Genomic DNA, 23,441 nt, shown 5'->3' on the forward strand with positions numbered 1-23,441 from the left:
CAGTTTTTTACTTGATTCTATGGGATTCTCTAAGTATATCATCATATCATCTGTAAAGAGTGATAGCTTTGTTTCTTTGTTTCTTCTTTGCCTATTCTAATACCTTCAATTTCTTTTTCTTCTCTTATTGCTAAAACTAAGTTTTCCAGTACTATATTGAACAACAGTGTTGAATTGAAACAATATCCTTGTTTCACCCTCTGTCTTACTGGAAATGCTTCTAGCTTGTTCCCATTGCATATGATGTTTGCTGAAGGTTTTAGGTAGATGCTATTTATTATTTTAAGGAAGACTCCATTTATTCATATGCTCTCTAGTGTTTTTAATAGGAATGGGTGTTGTATTTTGTTAAAAGCTTTTTCTGCATCTATTGTGATGATCATGCAGTTTCTGTTAGTTTTGTTGTTGATATGATCAATTATGTTCATAGTTTTCCTAATATTGAACCAGTCTTGCATTCCTGGTATAAATCCTACCTGGTCATAGTGTATTATTCTTGTGATAAGTTGCTATAATCTATTATTAAGAAGAAGAAATTAAAACAATAATTAGGAACTATTTTGCCCAACAGTATGCCAATAAATTTGGCAATCTTAGTGAAATGAATAAATATTTACAAAAATATAAATTACCTAAATTAAAAAAGAGGAAGTAAAATACTTAAATAACCCTATATCAGAAAAAGAAATTTAACAATCCATTGATGAACTCTCTAGAAAAAAAAAATCTCCACAGCCAGATGGATTTACAAGCAAATTCTAACATTTAAAGAACAATTAATTCCAATACTATATTGATTATTTGGGAAACTAGGTGAAGAAGGAGTCCTACCAAATTCTTTTTATGATAAAAATATGATGATGATACCTAAACTGGGAAGAGTCAAAACAGAGAAAGAAAATTATAGACCAATTTCCCTAATGAATATAGATGCAAAAAATGTAAATATTTTATTGATTCTTTAAGAAATCTTTGCTATAAAGGTTTTTACAAAAGAAGGGGAAGAAGTATATTAGGAAATGAAAAGAATGTAAAAATTAAAAAAAATCATCAAACATATACATATATACACACATACATGCATGTATATGTGAGAGTAGACTATATAATAGCTAGAATGCTATCCAAGTCCAAAATTCTGATATTCTCCCTTAGGTAAAACAGTAACCTTTTTTCTATCCTTTACTCCCTGTCTTTTCAAGTTGCTAAATAAAACTCTATAGCACATCTTCAAGTTGTTCTCCGTGTTCCGAATATTGTCATCTTTCCTAAAACAAGGCATTTTCCTTCATCAAATTCTTTTAACGTCACCACCTTAGATTAACAAAATGCTAATAGTTTCACCTGTGTATATAATTTACAAGCAAATATCTAATGTTCAGAACTACCAATAACAGGATGAATGTTTCCCATCATCATAGAGTTTAAGCATTTTTTCCACATATGTGGCATGTTAGTTAGCTATCTTTTGGCATGATTATGACACATTTGGCATGGGTAGCACATAGGTTGGTGTCCTCAAACAGGCCAACCAGGAGGCTTCACTTGCCTCCTGCAAATCACCAAATTGACAAACTCTGGAAGTACAAATCTGTTTTGAAGTCCTGAGCAATTTCACACACCAGAGGCTGGAAGGGAAATTTATGAATCAGAAGTTTGGTGGACTTCTGATAACATCTGATTTCACAGAGAGTCACAGTACCTAGTCTGTGGCAATAAGCTTTCTTGCCCCCTCCAGCTGTGGGTACAGGCAGTTTGTATTTGAATTCTCATATTCAGTCTAATGTTGTTTAGTAAAATAACTTGGGCTTATTTTTTTTCCTTCCCTCCCTTATCTCAAGGCTCAAGTCAAGTCTCTTCTTCTATAAGAAGTCTTTCTCAGCCCTCCTTAATATTATTGCTTTCCCTGTGAGATTAGTCTAATTTATCCTTTATTTTTCTTGTTTGTATTGAGCTATTTTCGTGTTGTCTCCCTCATTAGCCTGCAAGCTTTTTGAGAGGAAAAAAATAGCCTTTCTTTGTAAGTAACACAATGGCATAGTAGGCAGTTAATACAACAAATACTTATTAAGTACCTACTATGTGCCAGGTACTGTGCTAAGTGCTGGGGATACAAATAAGAAAAAGAAAGACAGTACTTGCCTTTATGGAGCTTACATTCTAATGTGGAAATACAATATGCAAAAGGAAGCTGAAAAGGATGGTGGGGTTGGGGGAGGCAGAAGAGGTGGCCAAAGTGGGGCATGGGTGGTGGAGTCAAAACCAAGCAAAGCAGCTGGTGAGAAATTAAAACTCACCTGGGATACTGAGTCCTCTATAAAGAGAGTTTTTGTTCCACCCTCCAGCTCTTCAATCAGCGGGGCAGAGGACAATGAGGGTACTGATGGGGTTTATCATAGCTGAAGCAATCTCCATGATGATGATGATGATGATGATGAAGGTGAGTTTCCTGGTGATGAGCTTGTCCTGGGTCAGAGAGGGGTGGGTGAGTGATGATAATGATGGAGTCAAAACCAAGTAAATTAACTGATGGGAAATGTGAAATGAAATTAATTTATATTTGTTGATCTTACCCAACTTCTACATCTATAACATATATATTGTGTTTACAATTATCATATACTATTTCAGGCCTCCAAATAAGCAATCCTTTATTGAAGTCCTTCTCTAATTCACCATTTTAATGCACAGATGACTCTTATGTCAAAGAAGCCTAAGTTCTGGCAGGACTGTTAGAGCTAGAAAGAGTTAGTCTTCAGCTCTGTCACCTTGGTACTGCCCCAGGCAAGTTTATAGGGGCTCATCACCAGAGGATGAACACATTAGAAAGTTTTTTTTAAAGTGTTTTAGCATAGTGCCTAGCACTTAGTGGGTAGCATATAATTGTTAGCTATTATTAGTAGCAGTAGTAATGTTTTTACCATTATTATTAATTTCCACACAGAAACTCAGGGAGTACGTCTAATGAGGCATGGAGGATTGTTGATCTGAGTTAAAGAGGATACTCTCATCAAGGAAAATCAGAGTTCTTTTAAAGTATTGATTAACCAATTTATGGAAAAGTGAATAATGAAGGCAGTGTGAGGTATATCACTTTGACACGTAATTTGACAATGAAGTAATTACTATAGACTGGAAAGCATAAAAACTAGTGATGATACTAACTATCCAGCTAAATATATTCTTACTTAGTAATTAACATGTAAATACAATAACTTCATGACCTCTTCTGTTGGGGTCCCAAGTCATAAAACTTTGAGACTTCTCACTTATAATTGCAACTATTATTATTGTTGTTATACTGTTAATATTATAAACATTATTTCACGAAAGCATATTTTTATGCACCACCAGGACTCACTTTTTTAAATAGATATCACAGGTGAGAAACAAATGGTATTATTAAGCCACCATTTAGGTACATATGTAATACTTACATGTATGCTAAGAACCTTTTAAATATATATTCTTTTAACAGCAGAAATAGTATATACAGGCAGATTGAAACCAAAAAAATCACACTCCAATTTTTTTTTTCAATGAGAGCGTGCATTGTTTAAGGATGCAGGATTCAATTATATATCAATTACTTTCCTTATTTTTTGCCTCTTTGATTTTGTCAGTGTAGGAACCCTGATACAGAGCACAGTCCTTCCATATCATAGTAGCCAGTCTGGGATAGCTGTTAGAGAACTGGATTTGAAATCAGAAAGACTTCAAATCCTCCCTCAGATATTTGGGAAAGTAAATTAAAATGTCTCTGGGCTTTTTTTTGTCCTCATTGGTAAACTGAGCAGATTAGACTTAATGACCTCTTAGGCTTCTTCCAGATTACTAAGTCTATGATCCTATGATTCTTTCCCACATTAATTAGGCTACTACTTAGATGACAGAAGGGCAGCCTTTCCTGAACTTATAGCCTTTTCAGGTAAGTGGCAACTGAACTCTCGGACTTATCCTCTGTCATAGTCTTTGAGGTCCCAGAGTCACCTCCATACTACAATAAGGTACAGAGAAAGGACTTGAATGAAGGATATTCTGATGACTTTGGGGAAATTATAACTGAAACACAAATATGCAAATCATCAGGCACTGAAAATGGGAAATTACCTCAACCACTCAATTACTTTTCGTGGGGACCTGCTTCTATACATCCTAATAAGAACTCACATGGCACAGTCTCATAGAGGAAGCATGCATGCAGAAAAGAAATAGAGGAGGCTGGGGTAAAGCACAGATCTACACAAAAATTCAGATATAAAAGTAAGATAAGAAGTAGAGACTGCAATTTTTGAAGGGAATATGAAACTTCTAAGATAAAGCAGAGAAGGAAAAATATGTTTCCAAAGCCCTATTGAACTGTGTTTAGTGCTATGCATTGTATTTACTAGTTAGACAGAGGGAGATAAAGAGTGAACATCTGATCTTACACATTCAGATACAGAGCAAGTGCTCTAGCTATAGGATGCCTAGTTCCCTTCTCCACTTTTATATTCTCTTCACATTCATAATAGGTATTAGTATTATAGGTCTCTCACATTTTCATAGTAGATATGGAGAGACAGACAGACAGAAAGAGAGAGAGACAGAAAGACAAAGAGACAGAGACAGACATAGACTAAGAGACAGAGAAAGACAGAGTCAAGTAAAACTAATCACTAAATTTTCTACATCCGAAAACCTGTCTAATTTGTACCTCTTGTCCATCATCTTTCTCATTGTTAATTTCCCAAATTAATTGTGTTACTATTTTAATTCCCAAGTCTCTTTGTATGATGAACAACCTTATCCCCAGGATTGAGTTAACTTAAAATGTTCCCAGTTTTATAGACTGAAGAACGTCAAGCAAACCAAAATAGTAATATTACAAGTAAAATTTCCCATTGTTTGAAACCAAAGGTGATGAGATCAGTAGTCTACATTCAAAAGAGTGTCTGTTTCTCTGTAAACAGAAAAGCTGTACTGGACTAGAGAACCTTGTCCATAATGTATATAAGAACACTAGACCATCCTCCAAATTGAGTTCAAATGTTTGTCTAGAAGAGCTTTAAAAGTTTGAGACATAAAACATTCACTAGCTCAATCTCTCAAACATCATTTTCTTCCAAAGCAAAGCATTACACTTCTCCAATTTCCCCCAAAATCTTTGACTTCATTGCTATGCTCTATTTCCATTAATACAAATTATAGACCTTCCACATATTAGTAGAAAGTTCCATGAACTTTCCCGGCCAAAAATAAGTTAATCATTTAGTGGCTAATCTTTTGTTGATAAACAAATTCATATTTAGCTCAGCTGTTCCATTGAGAAGAACTATATTTCTTATATTTTGAGGCTTTTCCTGCTCTGTCTTGAATGTGCCTCAGTATATCTTTCATTTGTATAGCCTGCAAGAATGCCATGTAGCCTGGATTACTTGCAGGACTTTAGCATTGGACTCTAGCATTGTCTAAAACAACAGTTCTCAAACTGTGGTCTACAAATACCTGGAAGTGCCTGAGACTCTTTTCAGAGAGCAAGGGTAAGATCAAAAAATTTTCTGTAATTATGATAACATGTTATTTATATATTACTGCCACACCTTTCCAACTACATACTTGCATGAGGCCAGATTTTCTTCATATACTTCAACCAAAACAACTAACTTCAACTGAATGAAGAATGAATAAGCAGGTAAAAGAATCTTACTGTCTCCTATTCAGCAAGAAATTAAAAAGACATTAAAATATATAAAACAATGTCAGACTTCTCATTATTTTTTGTCTTGGTGTAATGATTTTTCATTAAAATGTTATTTATGTTGACATGTAGAGGGTTTATTATTTTAAATGAATTAATAAATATTGTAAAATTTTGTCAGCTTTCATTTCTAGTATGACAAATGTTGATAGACATATCACACATAAACAAAAGTCCTTTAAGAGTGTAAAAGGCTCTTGCAGCCAGAAAGTTAGAACCACTGTTCTAACCTGCCTCAGAGACAATTAATTTCATAAGCTTCTTGAATATTACAAGTCCAGATCATAAAGTGCTATTATGATTATAATTATATTAGAATGAGAAATGGAAGGGATACCAGGGGTCATCTAGTCCAAGACCATCATTTTATAGATAAGTAAACTAAGGCCCAGGGAGATGAAGTATATTGCCCAAGGTCACAAAGATAGTAACCTTCGGAGGTAGAATTCGGACCCAGTTCCTTTGACTTCACAGCTCATGCTCTCTGTGCTGTTGTGTATTACTATGGAATAGCTTTGCTTCATGACCAAACCATGAAGCAAAGTGAGAAATGGAATTCCATATTTTGCTCTTCCAATAGCATTTTCATGAATGGGGCAAACTGAAAAGTTTCATTTAATTCTCCATCTAACTTTTTATTTTTTTTCCCATGTGGCTACTCTACATACTTATGGGGATGTTCACATCATTGCCATGTAGTTGATAAAAGACAAGTATCATAAAAACTCATCACCTAAAGCACAGTGATCTTCACCAAGAAGAGTGCAAAGCACCAGAATGTTTAAAATACAACAACATAAAATATTCTTTAGAGATGTCAAAGAAAGGTAAAAGACACTCTCTGCCACTAAGAAACTCACATTATGATGAGTGAAACAACATGCAAGTGACTATGTACAAACAAACTATGTGTAGGATAAAACGGAAATCTACAAAAGGAAAACACCAAAATGAAGGGAAATTGGGAAAGATTTCCTGTAGAAAGTGGTATTTTACCTAGGACTTGAAGGAAAAAAAGAAGCCAGAAGGTAGAGATAAGGAAAAAGAACATTCCCTGGGGATCAGACAGTGAAAATTACTAAAGTTTCAAATGTAGTATCTTTATTGAAGAACAGCAAGAAGACCAGTGTCACTGAGTTTCTGACTAGTTCTCGCATTTGGGCGGAGAATTACAAAATATAAGATTAGAAAGGTTACCAGTAGGGGAGCAGATTATGATGGTCTTTGAATGCCAGAGGATTTTGTATTTGAACCTGTAGATGGTAGCAAGTCAATTGATTATTGAGTGTGTGTGTTTTGGGGAGGAGGGAAGGCATGAGAGAGGATGAGTGGAGCCAGAAAGACTAATAAGAATTTACAAGTTTGTCCAATAATTCAAACCAAAATGTTTCTAAGAGACATTATAGTTCTGTTTTTATCTCAGGCTTATGCATAATGACTCAAAATATAATCTACTCTTTTGGGTCCTATAGAAATTGAAAGACATCTCTATCAAGTTAAAAAAAAAGTTTTGGCACATGTGTCTGTGATAAGAAATCTTTGTAATTATTAACTGAATTCTCACCGATAAAATTGGATGTGTCTCTAGCATGTTAAAAAGCATTCAAAAAGCTTACTTTTCAAGATTCTAGCATTTTGGTTGTCAGCAACCTTGCTTCTCTTTGCTAAAGAAAGGTCACATTTTACATTTTACATTTCCTGCTCTGCATTTTTTAAACAAAATTTGTATTGACAATGTGGAGAAACAAATACAAGACAGATGAAGAGAAAGTTAGTTGAATGAGAAGTTGCAAATATTATGTTCAATTCTTTTTCTTTGTTTTTGTTTTTCTTTTGATAGTGTCTCTTCTGTCTTACCCAGGGTAAAGTATAGTGACCGTGGGCCATACTCCACCAATTGGGTTGGGAATTTTGACCTGCTCCATTTCCAAGCTGGATTGGTTCCCCATGTACATAGGAAACATGATGAACCCCCACTCTCAGGAGCTCAGCATATTGGTGTTTGATACCTAATTGGCTTAGCCCTAGTGAAGCTCAGAATTCTTGAGTTCAAGTGATCCACCAGCCTCAGGCTCCTAAGTAGCAAAGATTTCAAGCATGCCTAGGTAAATGTTTCTCAAGGAAGGAGTAATTTAACCATTTGGATAAGCACTCTACCCTCTTCCTATTGCTTTCCAATGAGAGCAAACCACTTAATTGATATCAAAATTTAAAAATATGAATTCTTTCAGGTTTCTAGGAAAGGCAAATAAATTGATAATTATTAAACTTTAGCTCTGAGGCATGGTGTAGCAGTCATACAGTTCAACCAAAGATGAGTTCTGATAGTTTTTTTTTTCTCTTTGATATTTTATTTTTCCCAAATACATGTTGAAAAGAATTTTGTAATTTTGAGTTTCATGCAATTTGATATGTTATATATGTGAAGCCATGAAAAACATATTTCCATATAAGTCATGTTGGAAAAGAAAACACAGACAAAAAAGAGAACGATAAAGTAAGTTTTAAGAAGTATGCTTCAATCTGCATTCATACTATATCAGTTCATTCTCTGGAGGTAGGTAGAATTTTTCGTCCAAGAGATATTTCTAGTACTTTCCCATCCACTTTGCCAAACTTTCAACAGGAAGTTCCTCTTAACTAGACCCTTAGGAAATATATTTCAGTGAGAGAAATGTTCAAGATGGTGCCCAACAAGAAGCTTCTTTTGAGAAGGCTATTGAAGGATAGATATGATTTGAGAGGAGAAAAGTTGGGGAGCATAAATCCCATCCATTCAGAATCAAAGGGAAAGAATTTGACAGATACAAGCCCATGAGAAAACTTTAGTTACTTCATAATGTTTGCCAAATAAAGTTCAAAATCTGTTCCCAATCTATCTTCCCAGGTTTATTTCATTATATTCTGTTTTGTGCATTCTATATTCCAGATAACTGGACTGTGATCAATTTTTCAGTCTCTCTGAATCTTCTTGTACTTGTGGCCACTGAATGAAGGAATCATCTCTGGGACACCAAGTCAAATAATACTCTCTCCAGCACTATCCAAACTTCCCAGCATTCTTGGACAAGCTTCCATCCCAATACACATTTCAGGTAAATCTATTCTTACATTTGCACCCTCCTTGCCAAGCCCCTACCTCAGGTACAAAACTTTCAACTTTTGGCACTGTGTGTTTGCATGATTACTAGATTGTATTCTCTTTAAGGTCAAATGTTATATGTTTCTTTTTCATATTTGTATCACCAGAATGTGGCACACAGACTTAAATAAATATTTATTGAAATAAGTTGAAAGCCATTTAAGAATTTTTCAGGAAAGATTTAAAGTTAAGTTAAACTACTTAGGAGATCAAATTGTTTCTAAAGTTACAAGCTATGCAGCTACCTTGCAAGTTGCTGAGATCAGACTAGGTAAGTTCATTGTATACAAGAAGAATAGGCTTTTGAGCTACCTGCTCCCCAAGGAAGTAACGTCTGCTTTCTACTGGCTCCCTTTATTTTTTATGTAGGCTTGAGTAGCTGTAGAATCCTTAAAAACCCAGGTCCATCTAAGTTATCACTCCGCTCTGTACTGGAAAGGTGTGGGGTGGAGGGATAGTATACTATTTTCTCCTTTCCCTTCTCCACAAGAAAGCCACAAAGGACTTCCTTTGACCTTTTGCTTCACTACTAACTTTCTTCTGTGGAGAAAAATGACATAATAGAATCACACTTTCCACCCTTACTCCTTCTTTGGAGGCCAAAAAAAAAAAATCAACACAGAGAAGTTACTTAATGAAAATTAAAACAAACATAGGAATGTTTTGGCTGTCTCTATGACTCCTGTCATTGGCTACATCATATTACAGCATAAAAAATATCAAGCACATGGAATCCAGATAAAAAGTGAGAGATTTTCCCCAAATGTATAGGGAAGGTAGCTTATATAACTCTTGTAAATATTTCTTTCATACTTATTTTTAAATTGAGACAAAAGGTATATGATAGAATTTTATATTACAAAAACTAAGAATATTTATAAAAGAAGTCACAAGTGAAAAATGTTTATCCCCCTATGGCTAAAAGTATAATAAATTTAACATAGTTTATTATAAACAATAAGAAAAGAAAAGAAAAATGTTATGAGTAGAAAATTCTCAGTGCATCTTACAGAAACTGATAGGATTATTTTAAGACTTATATGGAATGATCAAAATGTGAGTTTTTCTTTATTGGTAGCTACAATTTGCTATTTTTATGTTTCATAAAATTACTCATTTTTTTTTAACTCAAAATTATTGTTTGGCCAGAATACCTCTCTAGGAACTTCCTCTCAGTCTTTGTCATTTACTGTATAGTCTTCTACATTACTTTCATTTTCCAGAAAAGAAATGTGCAGAAACCACCTGAGCCCATGTTTTTGATGGATAGTTTTCCACAGAATCTTAGAATTCTTTGATTTAGAAGAGTTTTTTTTAAAACTGGCTCATGTAGTTTATTTCACTACATAAGGCTTCTTTCTTTATTATTATATTATTTCTTCATCATTCCCAAGGTAGGGGTGTAGTCCACTGTGTAATGCTACAATTCATGTTGAGCTATTGTAGGTGCTCAAACACACAGTGGGTTTAGTCATGTTGTCTGCTCACCATTAACTTGTTATTTTGGTTTCATCTTACTTTCCAACAAAATGTGAATCCATTTTTATAAAAGGAGAATAATTCTTCATGAGTGGCTAATATTTATTAACCTATGTAAGTATCTCTTTTATTTTCCTAAGTAAGATTTTTTCTCTGCTTTTTCACTATTTGCCATTTATCACATTTTATGGAATTAGTGCCAAATGTTAAGAAAAGCAAAATAATAGTAAAATATGAAGATTTTTATAAATGTTACACAATAAAAATATGTACTTTTCATCTACAAAAGAATTAAAGGAGTAAGCAATGTCTGGGGGTCAGCAGACCTGAGTTGAATAGATGAGGTGAGGGTTTGAGTCCTAAAGCCAATATTTGATAGCTATATGACTTGGAAAAATTATTTAATCTCTCTGAGAATCTGTCTTATTATCTGTAAAATAGGGAACAATATTAGAAGAGGACACCAAGGCACTGTGTAAAGTTACTGATAGAAATAAAGAATGCTAAAGAGTGAACAAATGGAATTCTGGGATGTATAAAAGGGGGAAAATGTAGCAATCTTGAAGATGACTTTGAAACAAAGAAGAATCACTGACTAGCTTTCAGGATTAGAGAAACTGGTAAAATAGGATTTTTTAAATAGTAAAATGGGAAGAACATTGTGTTATATTTTGTTTTGTTTTTGGTTTTTGTTTTGTTTTGTTTTGTTTTGTTTTTTAACAGAACACCCAGGCTCAGTTTCTTACTGCTACTTTCTAGGTGTGTGACTGTGGGTGTCATTTAATATTCCTGAATTACAATTTCCTCAACTGTTCAATCATCCCAAATTAAAAACAAGATTATTCATTGGTTATATCTATTGGACTATGAAAATAATTATAGACCAATGCTGAAAAGAAAAGTTAGAGAAAAGAAAAGGATGCTTTAGGAATTATTTGTCTTTATGTTAAGGGAAATTTATTTTCTCCAGGTTGTAATCTTTCTTGTTTGACCACTCTTCAGTCTCCTTTGCTGCATCTTCATCTAGGTCATTCTCCCAGTCTTGTGTTTCCCCACAGTTTTCTATCTTTGTCTGTCTTCTCTTTTCTTCCTATACTACTTTTCTTGGTGATGTCATTAACTGGATTTAATTATCAACTCTATGGTGATGATTTTAAAGTCACTTATCCATCCATAACTTCTCTGCTGACCTCCAGGTTTATATCTTCAGCTACCTATTAGATATATCAAACTAGATGTACAATAGATATCTTAAACTCAACATGCCCAAAACTGAATTTACTGTCTTTGTCTCCAAATCATCTCCCCTTCTAAACTTTCCAAATAATAGAGAGCACACAACTATCTTCCAAGTCCCCTAGGCTTGCAAACCACATGTGATCCTCAAATCCTCATTATCTCTCAACTCTCATATCCATTTTTTTATTTTGCCAAGAACTATTGATTTCACCTTTAAAACATCTCTCAAATATACCCCTTTCTCTTTTATGAAACTGGCACCAGTCTGGTGTTGTCCCTTATATTTTCATGCCTTAATTATTATAATGATTTTCTACTGTATCTGTCAAGCCTCTCCTCTCTCTGGTCCATCCTCCATTAATCTCCATTAATCAAAGTGATTTTCTTTGAGCAGAGATATGAATACCTTCTCTACTCAATAAATTACAGTGGATACCTATTACCTGCAAGATCAAATACAAAATCTGGCATTCAAAGCCCTTTATAACCTAGTCCCTCCCTACCTTTCCAGTCTTCTTACACATTACACCTCCCCCAGGTACCCTTTGATCCAGTGATAATAATTTCTTTGCTGATGCATGAACAAGATATTGCATCTCTTGGCTCTAGGCATATCAACTGGCTATCCCCTATACATGGAATGTTCTCCCTCCTCATCTCTGCCTCCTGACTTCCTTGGTTTCCTTCAAGTATTATCTAAAATCTAACCATTTGCAAGAAACAATTCTTAATTCTTCTTAATGCTAGTACCTTCTTTACTTAGATTATTTCCTATTTATCCTGTATATATACATATATATATGTACACATATATATACACACATACATATATAATATACATACACACATATGTATATGTGAATATGTATGTATATGTAGTATATGTTATGTATATGTAATATGTGCATTATATATGTATATATATGTGTGTGTGTGTATATATATGTATGTATATTTTGCATGTTGTCTCCATTAAATTATGAGCTCTTTGAAGACAGAAACTGTCCTTTGCCTTTTTTTGTATCTCCAGTGCTTAGCAGCATGCCTGGCATATAGTAAGTATTTAATAAATGCTTATTAACTGACACTGGTTAAGACAATCAATAGTTAATCAAGAACTCAATAACAAATCAAGTTCATTCATAGTCATCTTGCTTCTTTCTCTCTGTTTCTTATCCAATACACAGGTAATGGCTTAAATACAGATGTGAAACAGCTTCAATTTGTCCATAGGGTATTTCTTTTCACCCTTTCTTTGTCTGTTCTCTCTTTTGGCATCATATCACAGAAACAAAAATGAGGGGATAGAGCCACAGGGCCCTGCACCCAGTGTCAGAAAAAGGACCCATGAATCTCTTTCTGACTGCCTTACAGTCTGTGGACCTATAGAAACTATGCCTGCTGCTTCAATCACCCCCCAAGACTTGCTGCTGGCTTGCCCAGACATAGCCTGTACTGGGCTCCACTCTCATGCCAGTGAGATAGACCTTTTCTGCCAACCTTCTAAGTTGTCTTGGGCTGGAAAACTGTTTTACCTCATTTTTGTTGTTGGTGCCAATGCTCCAGAATTCATTTTGATGTGGTATTTTAAAGTTGTTTGGAGGAGAATTTGGGAGAGCTCAGATGAATCCCTTCCTTTATTCTGCCATCTTTACTTTTCTTTTTCCTCAATTGTTTCTAAAGAATAAATGTATATTTACCAACATTTCAATTTCTTTTATTTTATGGTATTAGGATCATATGCTGGTTCCTGAATCCTAGAAAGTCAGTTTCTTTCAGAAGTAGGGAGTAATGAGATTACTACTTCTGCAACTATCAGCCAAGAATCAATATGCATTTACTGAGTGCCTACTGTATGTCAGTGAGTATGGGATGATTGGAGATATGAAGACAAAGATGAAAGAGGCACTGCCTTCAAGTAGTTGACATTTCATTTGGGTACTTTTCTGTGGTGTTGGAGCTGAGCTTTGAAAGAAATAAATTGAAATTCTTTCACATAGAGGTGAAGCAGGATTGCATCCTAGTACACTAGGAGAAAATCTCTGGAGAGGCTCTGGAGAGGCATGAAGACAGGTGATGGAGTGTGAAATATGAAGAATAAGGAGAAGGTCCATTTGACTGGATTTTAGAGTATTAGAAGGAGAGGAATGCAAAACTATGCATTATGTCGTGAAGACTATTATAACCAAAGTTTATATTTGATCCTAGAGATAATAGGGAACCACTAGAGTTTATTGATTAGGGAAATAAAATTATCAGATCTATATTTAAGAAAAATCACTTTGGTAGCTATGTGAAAGATAGTAACAATATTATTATTAATTATTACTTCTACTGCAAGTAGTACTGAAGTAGCAGCAAGTATTACCAAGAACCAGCAGCTGCAGAGGTTTCACTTATAAAACATTTTAACGTCTTCAATTATGAAAGCAATTAGTAATTGTTATTCTTATTAATAATTTACTATTTTAATAAACATGTATGTACATAAAGATGTGTGTATTACAGATAATTGTATAAATAACATAGAAATAATATTAACTGCCATTTATATGGTGCTTTAAGGTTTCTGAAGTGCTTTTCACATTTATTTGATACAACAACCATGGGAGGTGATATTATAATCTTCATTCTACATAAAAGGAAACTAAGGCACAGTAAAGTTAAATGATTTGCCAGGGTTACCCAGTTAATAAATTTCTGAGGCAGAGAACTCAGGACTTCTTCTCTTTTAGAATCATTGAATTTGAAATTTGGGAGGGATCTCAGAGGCCAATTAGTTCAATCCATGCATGAAAGATGTCCTAAATATGACATGAGATCATCTCCATTTTATAGATGAAGAAATTGAGACTCTGAGAGATTAAGTTACTTGCACATAGTCACACAGATAGTAAGTATAAAGGGCAGCCTTTGAACCCAAATGCCATGCCTCCTAATCTAGTACTCTTTTCCACTGTACCTGTTTCTCATTTTATTGTGCATTTTGTCCCTAGTTCTTGAAGAGGACCATGACATCAGGAAGATGATAACATGACTTGCAATTGCATTGGATTTAAGTGAGGAAGCTATGTACAAAGTCACCAGCCTCACTTTCTCCTTCAGAGCCATCTGGATCCAATGGTCAGATATAGATCAGGAAACTGGAGATGGCCCAGGAGATAGTATTAGAACTTGGCCTTTTTAAGCTAAGCTCTTTCCAAGTTCTCATTTTGTGTAAGGCAACATCCATTCTATGATTGGGCCTATTTAAGAAGTGAGTCAAGGTAACAGCTAGGTGGTGCAATGGATGGAACAATGACCCTAGAGTCAGGAGGATCTGAGTTCAAATCTCGCCTCAGACACATAACGCTTCCTAGCTGTGTGACTCTGGGCAAGTCACTTAACTCCAATTGCCTTGCAAAAATAAGAAAAAAAAGAAAAAGTGAGCCAAGATATGACCCCTTTAATTAAAAAAAAATCAAACTGGGAGTGGAAGAATCTCAGGGTTGCTGGCAGAAAGAGAAACAATTACTATTCACATTCACTTTCAGTCCAAAACATAACCATTAAGTGGTGCTGGGGCAGGGACCTATTGTTGGTCAATCAATGAGAGTTAGAATGAATTGGGTTTAAGGTAAATTTTGATGGCTGAAACCTATCTAGTTATCTTGGGGTTTACTGGCTAGATTTCTTTCTTAAAGATGTTTCTCATTTAAGATGCATGCAAATAGATCATATTTGACCAGTAACTAAGCTACATAGAATGAATAATATCATCTTTTTTCACATATCCAGTAACTGAGGTTCAGGGAGATGAAAAGACCTGCCTTGGCTTACGTCCACTCCTTGAAGTAACCAGCACATATAATTCACTCTCCTTGTACATTAGTTAAATATATTTTGATTCATTGTTTCATCTGCATCACTGAGTTAGCCCATTAAACTCTGATCTAGCTTCTACATTCTGAACATCAATTCCCAGCTTTACCTCCTCTCCCTGACATAGATTCCTGGTTATTCTTCTTGCAATGACATTTTTCAGTCTCTTGTTACAATGCATGTCATCAGTTTCTAGTACCTTAGCCCTCATTCCTGAATTACCTGGCAGCTAATGCCTGGGCAAACTACATAATAGGTACCAGGAACTAGAGCGATACAGGTCTTTAATCCTGATTTTCTACCCATTAGTGCTTGGGCCCTAAGCCAAGAACAACATATTTTGTGCACCCTAAGGTTTCCAAATTGCTCCCCCAAATTATGCACTGCTGATTTTCTGATGTTTTGAGACTTCACTATACTATGTATAACTTGTTGGGTTTTTTTTTGTTTTTGTTTTTTTTGTTTTTTCACAAAATAAATACCTACATACTATGGAAAGTAGAATTTTCTGGCATTAAAAATATGTGCATTTATCTAAAGTAATCATGGTGGGTAACTGAACCAAAATAGTGAAGTAGAAGGAAGAAATAAAACCCATTTTCATTCCCCCAACTACTCCAACAACAATTTAAGAACTACAAAATGAGGAAGGATTAAGAATTGAAGGTGAAACCATAGTGGTTTATCATTCCAGCTCAAGATAAAAAATTGACCTACAGAAAAGTGGCCAGCCCAAGAAATGTGGAACAGGAGATGACTGGCTTCATGGATTCATTTTCAAGAGTTCCTACTGAGACCTGCAGTTTTATTACAATGTATGTCCTCGGTTTCTAGTACCTCAGCCTCATTGCTGAATTATCTGGCAGCTAATGCATGGGCAAATTACATAATTTAGAACTTACTAAATGCTTCTAGAATGAATGAATGAATGACTGAATGGATGAATGGCATAGACAAGAAAGGAGTATAGTCCAGGCCTGTAGCAACTTTATGTAAAAAACATTGAGACTGGAGGTGAACTACTACACTTCCTTGATTGGGACATAGAATGCATGAAAGTTAAGAAATTCAGATGATAAAGCAGGGTGATACATATTTGTGGGGGCCTTTATGCCTGCCTGATGACTTCAGCACCCAGAGTTGACCACAGTTTCAGTTCATGGGCCCAGGCCAGAAGGGTAGATGGTCCCAGAGAAGGCCCGAACCCAATCAGTTCATGGTTTGGGGTCACCTAGAGCAAATAGTGGATTCAATCCCAACTCAGAGGTATCTGTCAAAGAACTACAATAGTAGACTGAGCCCCCTAAAATAGGCCAGTAATACCAGGTTACCCAGATCAGATCTCTGGAATAATGATTAACAAACAAGAAAGAACTATAATTATGTCATGGATGTCAAGACAGCAATTTTGAAGAAGTACATATTTAACATTTGTTTTCCCAAATAAAAAATCTTCAGTGGTCCCCTATTGTCTCCAGGATCAAATAGGAGTCATCAGGCAGGCAGTAAAGGCCCCCATAAATATTGATCACCCGACTTTATCATTGCAATTTCATAACTTTCATGCATTCTATGACCCAATCAATAAACTGTTCAGTAAATTTAGTATTTCACCTCCAGTCTCGATGTTTTTGCATAAAGTTGCTACAGGTCTGAACTATACTCCTTCCTTGTCTTTGCCATTCATTCATTTGTTCATTTATTCATTAATTCTAGAAGCATTAAGTTCTAAATACAGGCCAGACACTGTGATAGGTGTTGGGGATTCTACACCTGTCCTTAAGGAGCCTCTGAGAATATTTATCTTGTTTATTCCTCCTCAGTGAAACCTGCTTCATTTCCTTGTTTTTTAGTATTCTTTCACTTCTCAAACAACTTTGTATTTATTTATCCATATACAATCCATTCTGTAGCCTCTCAGTAGAGTGACTATTTTCTTTTGTCTTTGTCTTCTCACTTCTTTAGCAGGGGTTTAATAAATGGTTGTTTAATTGAATTGAACCCTAAGGAATGAATCACAGACCAGTAGGGGAGATATTTTTGGGGAACAATCTTTTCAAGCCCTTTGAAATCATGCTAGGTAGGTACCTGCCTATTGTACCTGAAGTGCAAATAGATTTTGGTGGCAGAGCTTTCTATAAGGAGCATAAGATGTCCATTTAAAAAGATTTTCCAATTTGTGGTATTAGCTCTATTCAGAATGATTCTATATGTATCTACACACTAGGGAATATAGGATTTCTATATTCTATGTACAGAATTAAATGCTCCCAATGGGAGTATAATTGGATATAATTCCTGGACAAACAGCAATGGAATATCTCCATTATTACTATGAAATTTAAACGTTTCTCTGCCACAAAGTACAGATACATTTGTCCACAGATTCTAATATGCATACTGGTCAAAGGAGTATATTCTGGCTTATTCTCCCAATATACATAAAGAATAAATACATTTTAGACTTGAAAATTTAGTCTTTAATACTTTGAGAGTTAAATAAATCAGTGATTCCCAACAAGTTAGTGTATGAAGACGTCTTTTTTCATATCAAAATATTTTGTGGATTATTATTTAACAGTAATTGTATAATCAACTGAGAAATATATAGGATCTATGATTTCATCAGCTTGGCAAGCTCCCAGTGGGGGATCTTGGTCTACCAATACAGATCACAAGCCAACTATGCCTTAGTAGATAAGGCTCAGGGCAGGTCTCAATCTTTTTTTGTATCTTGGACTCTTTGACTGTATGATGAAGCCTAAGGATCCACTTCTCAGAATAATGATGTTTATACACAACAACAAATGAAACTTATATTGAAATATGGTTAACAAAATGTTTTGAAAAAAGAAATTCACAGGTCCCAAGTTAATAACTCCTCTCCTGGGGATTTGTTTGAGGCATTTTAAATTGAACAATAAAAATTTATTAAGCACCTGCTGTCTTCCATGCAATGGGTTTACTGCTGGGGATACAAAAAGAGGCAAAGACAGTCCCTGTCTTCAAGGAACTTACAATCAAACAGGTGATATAATGTAGAAATAAATACAAACAAAGCAAACTATAAATAGGATAAAAAGGAAATAATTAACAGAGGGAAACCACCGGAATTAAGAAGAGTTGGGGAAATCTTCTGATGGATTGTGAAATTTTAATTGGGACTTAAAGAAACCCAGAGAAGTCATTAGTCAGAGAAGAGAAGGGAGAATGTTCCAGGCACGAGAGACCACCAGACAAAATGAACAGAGCTAGATGGAGTGTCTTGTTCATGGAATAGCCAGGAGGACAGTGTCACTGGATTGAATAGTACATGGCAGGGAGTAGGGTGTAAGAAAACTGGAAAGATAGGAGGAGGTTAGGTAATGAAGGGCTTTTAATGCCAAACAGATAATTTTGTATTTGATCATGGAGGCTATTGGAAGCCACTGGAATTTATTGAGTAGGGACATGGCTGAATCTGTGCTTTAGGAAAATCACTTCAGTGGTTGAATGGAGCATGGATTGAAGTGAAGAGATATGAGACAGGCAGACTTAACAACAGGCTATTGCAATAATTCAGGTATGAGGTAATTTGGGCCTGCAATAGAGTTGTGGAAGTGGTGGTAATATTACATACGGGGGTGAGAGAGAGTAAGGAACACAAGATGACCCTTAAGTTGTGAGTTAGAGAGATTAGAAGGATTGTGTTACCCTCCGCAGTAATAGGAAAGGTAGAAGGCACTTGGAGGTGCCTTACGGGAGAAGATAATGAGTTTCATTTTTGGAAATATTGATTTTAAAATGTCTCCTGGATATCCAGTTTGAGATTCTGAAAGGTAGTTAGAGATGTGAGATGGGAAATCAGCAGAGAGTTTGGAGCAGGATAGATAGATGTAAGAATCATCAGCATAGAGTTGATAACTAAATCTATGGGAGTGAATGAGATCGACTACTGAAGTAGCATAGATTGAGGGAGAAGAGAAGAGGACCCAGGACAGAATTCTGATGGACACCTAGGGGTAAAGGGTGTAATCTGGAAGAGGATCCAACAAAAGAGACCATTCTTCATGATCAGATAGGTAGCAGGAGAACCAGGAGTGGGAAGTGTTCCAGAAACCTAAAGAGAAGAGAGCTTCAAGGAGGAGTGAGTAATAAATAGTGTCAAAGGTTATAAGAAAGTTCAAAGAGAATGAAAGGCCACTGGATTTTTCAATCATGCAGTCATTAGTAACTTTGGAAAGAGCAGTTTTGGTAGAATGATCTTTCTCTTTCCTGGCTTGTTTCCTACTACCTACAAAAATGCCCATATCTCTCCTACCCTGAAAAACAAAAACAAACCTTAAATTGATCCTTTGTTTCCCCTATAAATATCATCCTATATCTTTTTTGCCCTATGTAAATAAACTCCTAAAAATATAATCTGCAATAAATGCCTCTACTTTCTCTCTCCTCTTACTCTCATCTTAACCCCTTACAATCCAGCATCTAATCTTATCATTCCAAGAAAAAAAATGCAAGTCAGGTATTGAACTCATTGAAAAAAGAAAGGGAACAACTTGGATATCTATAGATAACAGCTACCAAGACTTGGATTGACTGGTAGATACAAATTACATAAACTTCAAAGGAAGAGAGGTTACTGAATGATGGGAATAAGAGGAGAGCCTGGAAGTGACAATGAGAAGCAAGAAATTTCTCAGTGCGGCAAGGAAAGCTAGTAAATGTACCTCCAATAAAGAAAAGAGTGACCAGGGAGGCTGTGTCATCAAGTGGAAGTCAGGTCAGTAAGAGCTAGAAGACAAAAGGAATGAGAGGGGAAAAGGTTTAAGATGGAGGGAAGTTTGTTGGGTATGGAACAGACGTTCCAAAGGGCATGGTGGAAAGACTGGGTGGAGTTAGGATGAAACTTTGGGGTTGGATAGTTGAGGGGGAAGGGCATGAGGAATCAGGAGGTAGGGGGTAGGGAATAGGGTTTGGATAGTGATCTACAGGAGGGAAGAGTCATTAGGATGTGAAGGGTATAACCAGGTGTGAGAATGTTTATTATTGAATGGTAAGAACCATTCCTCTACCCTCAAAGAACAGGTGCAGCAAGAGATAAGGGGGCCTAAAATCAAAGGAAGGGTTGCTCTTCTTTGCACTGGAGGTTCTTTACAACTCATTTGGAAAATTGGGTTGGCAGTCAGAGGTGGAAGTTGCTTATTGTTGGTACAGATGGAAGTCATTGCTTTGGAGTAGATGGAAGATGGCCAGCCTGGACTCTAGCAGCCTTTCCTCAGAGGACAGACACATTGTGCCCAGTAGGAGACAGAAGGTTCAGGATGCTAGTGCTGCATACAAAGTCTGAGGTCTTCTCATCACAGGAGACTAGCTATGATGTAGCAGCAGGAGGTGATAGACTTCCTGTGTTGCAGATCTATCTATCTATTAAGTATGAGGCACAATTTAAGCCTAAATTTTCCTGACTCTAAATACCCTCTACACAATATATCATGTTGCTTCTGAGAAAATCTTTATTAGATATTGATCATGTATAAAATACTATGGTAAGCATTAGTAGAAACACAAATAATTGATATGTTTCTTTCTTGGAATATATAGAGGGAAATAACACAGATAACTCTAATAAATAGCAATACATGATAATGGCATTGGAGAGACACAGAGTGTCTCTCACTTCACAGAGTAAAGTGAGGCAAGTTCTTATCAGCTAGGTGAATTAGTGAAGGCTATTTGGAGGAAATGACTGAGTGAACAAAAGTTAAACAATCCAATCCTATGACTCCATGAAGTAGCTATCTCTTTTAAATAGCTGCCATCTACAAATGTGATAAGAATACTGTGAAGTCTTTTATCAAAGTCACTGAAGATCACATTAAACACAGTTCATGAGGCATACCATTAGAGCTCTTGACATCAAGAGAGTTGACAAAGAAACATCAATGACTACTTTTATTTCTTACTCAGCCTCCACTCTTGATCCTAGAGTCTACTATGACCTAGACTCTCTTTTCCTATCCCTATAGGGGATCCACCCATCACATGGGTCTCAATCCCATTGGAGGATTACTAGATAATGGAACTCAAATGCCCAGATGTAGTTTATGTTCTCAATATCTAGATCTAAGGAACTTCCGGTCATTTCCTATTTGAAATTGGTCACGTTAATATCTCCATTTTTTTCTATTCTCCTAGCTCTATTGTCTTTTCCCATCTTCCCTTAATACTAATCATTCCCCACCTCAACACACTTGTGCCACTCAAGCCAGTCCAGGTGGTTTCTTTATGGAGCTAAAGGAGAGAGTTTTTTTCTGTATCTGCTTCTGGCATGGGTCTGAGATAGACTCTTGTATGTTCAAGACATTCATGAATCAGCTGTTGAGTTAGGGATCACCTACGTATTGCTTCAGATTTCAACTAATTATACATCTGAGTCTCTTCTACTTTTTAATGCTGTAGATTGAGTATGTTAAGCTATAGAATTAGAATTAGAAGCGGCGAGGTGATGCAAGGATTGTGTGCTGGAGTAAGGATCAGGAAGATCTGATTTCAAGTCAGACACTTACTAGCTCTGTGATCTTGGGTAAGTCCCTTTTTGCCTTAATTTCTTCTTCTGTACAACAGGGATTGCTGTGAGAGTAAATTGAGGCCATATCTGTAAAGCACTTTGCTAATCTCTATATAAATGCAAGCTATCTATTAACTGAAGATGATCATTATAAAGAATATCTCTTTAAAATCATGTGCAAATGTAAGATAAATGCAAGGAATTTTTTTTTGTCTTTACAGAATATTTTTTAAGCTAGTCTTAACAGTCAATGTTCTTATTTTTAGTTAATGTTGCACCCTGTACTATTATTATCATCATACTGGATTTAACATAGACTCAGAAGCAAAAAGAAGAAATTTAAATTGGCCATTGGACATGAGAGTTATTATTAAAGCAATGTAATGGCAGTTTTTACTAAAAAAAATGTTCAATAAAGTTTAATGTGATTTTTGCAAGAAGATAATTTATTCAAATGAAGTTCACAATATGAGTTACTACTAAATGTAAAGAAAGAAAAACTATGTTTTTACTTAATGAAAGACACTATGAGATTCAATTTTACTGAACAGGGTTGCAATTACATTAATAACAAAGAGAACTATTACTTAAGAGAGACATTTTCACCTTTGTTAAATAGCTTATAATAGTTCTATGAAAATAAGATTTTGTAGAAACATTTTGTTCTGTTGGTAAATTGGGACAAAAATTAAAGTATTAAAAAAAAGATCTGCGAATAACTTTAAGTATGTCATCAGTTTTGATGCTAAAGCTTGACTTTTCAGATTCATTCACATTGTATGCTTGCTCAATTAAAGTAAATAAATAAATAAATGAGTGAGTAAAATATAACCCTAGCATCCCTCCAAACAATTTCATTCCCTTTTTTATATGCATTACTAAATGCAGAGAATTACATTTCAAAGTCACTCCTATAACCTAGTCCAGTGGCATTCAGGCAAATTTCTGTATTCAGAAAAATGAAAAATAAAAAGGCGTTATCTGATTAAAATTTGAAATGTCATTAAACTGTATGTTCACCAGACAGGGGACTATGTTCTATCATGCAAATATGATTGCCTTTCCCAATGTTCAGAAGCTGTGGCAGCTGAAATATTGACCTAGTATTAAATAGGCTGGAGGGAAATAAGAGGAAGGAATACTGGTCAGAGACTTTCAAACCAAGAGTTTTTAAAAGAAATTGAAAAACCATGGAAGTCTGGAATTGGACTTTTATGTAGAACACAAACGTTGAAGAGGTTTAATTATATGTGATTTTGTTCTGAGAAATTTCAAAAGCCACTTGTATAGCTGTTGCAGCACATTCATTCAAAGAATATTTGGTGCCTCAATGGAATGAATTCCTGGTACAATGGTGAAATTATTTGAAGAGATACAATAGCTTGGTGTTCTGTGGTATTGTCAAGTAGAAGAAATCCCATACAGAGAGT

At 35.3% G+C, this 23,441-nt stretch overlaps 1 pseudogene; it reads left to right on the plus strand.

Annotated features, from left to right (window-relative positions):
• Positions 1 to 2,383: 2,383 nt before the first annotated feature.
• LOC114024450 overlaps positions 2,384 to 23,441 on the plus strand; it is a 30,577-nt pseudogene continuing 9,519 nt past the window's right edge.

This window comes from Vombatus ursinus, unplaced genomic scaffold (assembly GCF_900497805.2).
Source record: "Vombatus ursinus unplaced genomic scaffold, bare-nosed wombat genome assembly UNPS02014821.1, whole genome shotgun sequence".
NCBI lineage: Eukaryota > Metazoa > Chordata > Mammalia > Diprotodontia > Vombatidae > Vombatus > Vombatus ursinus.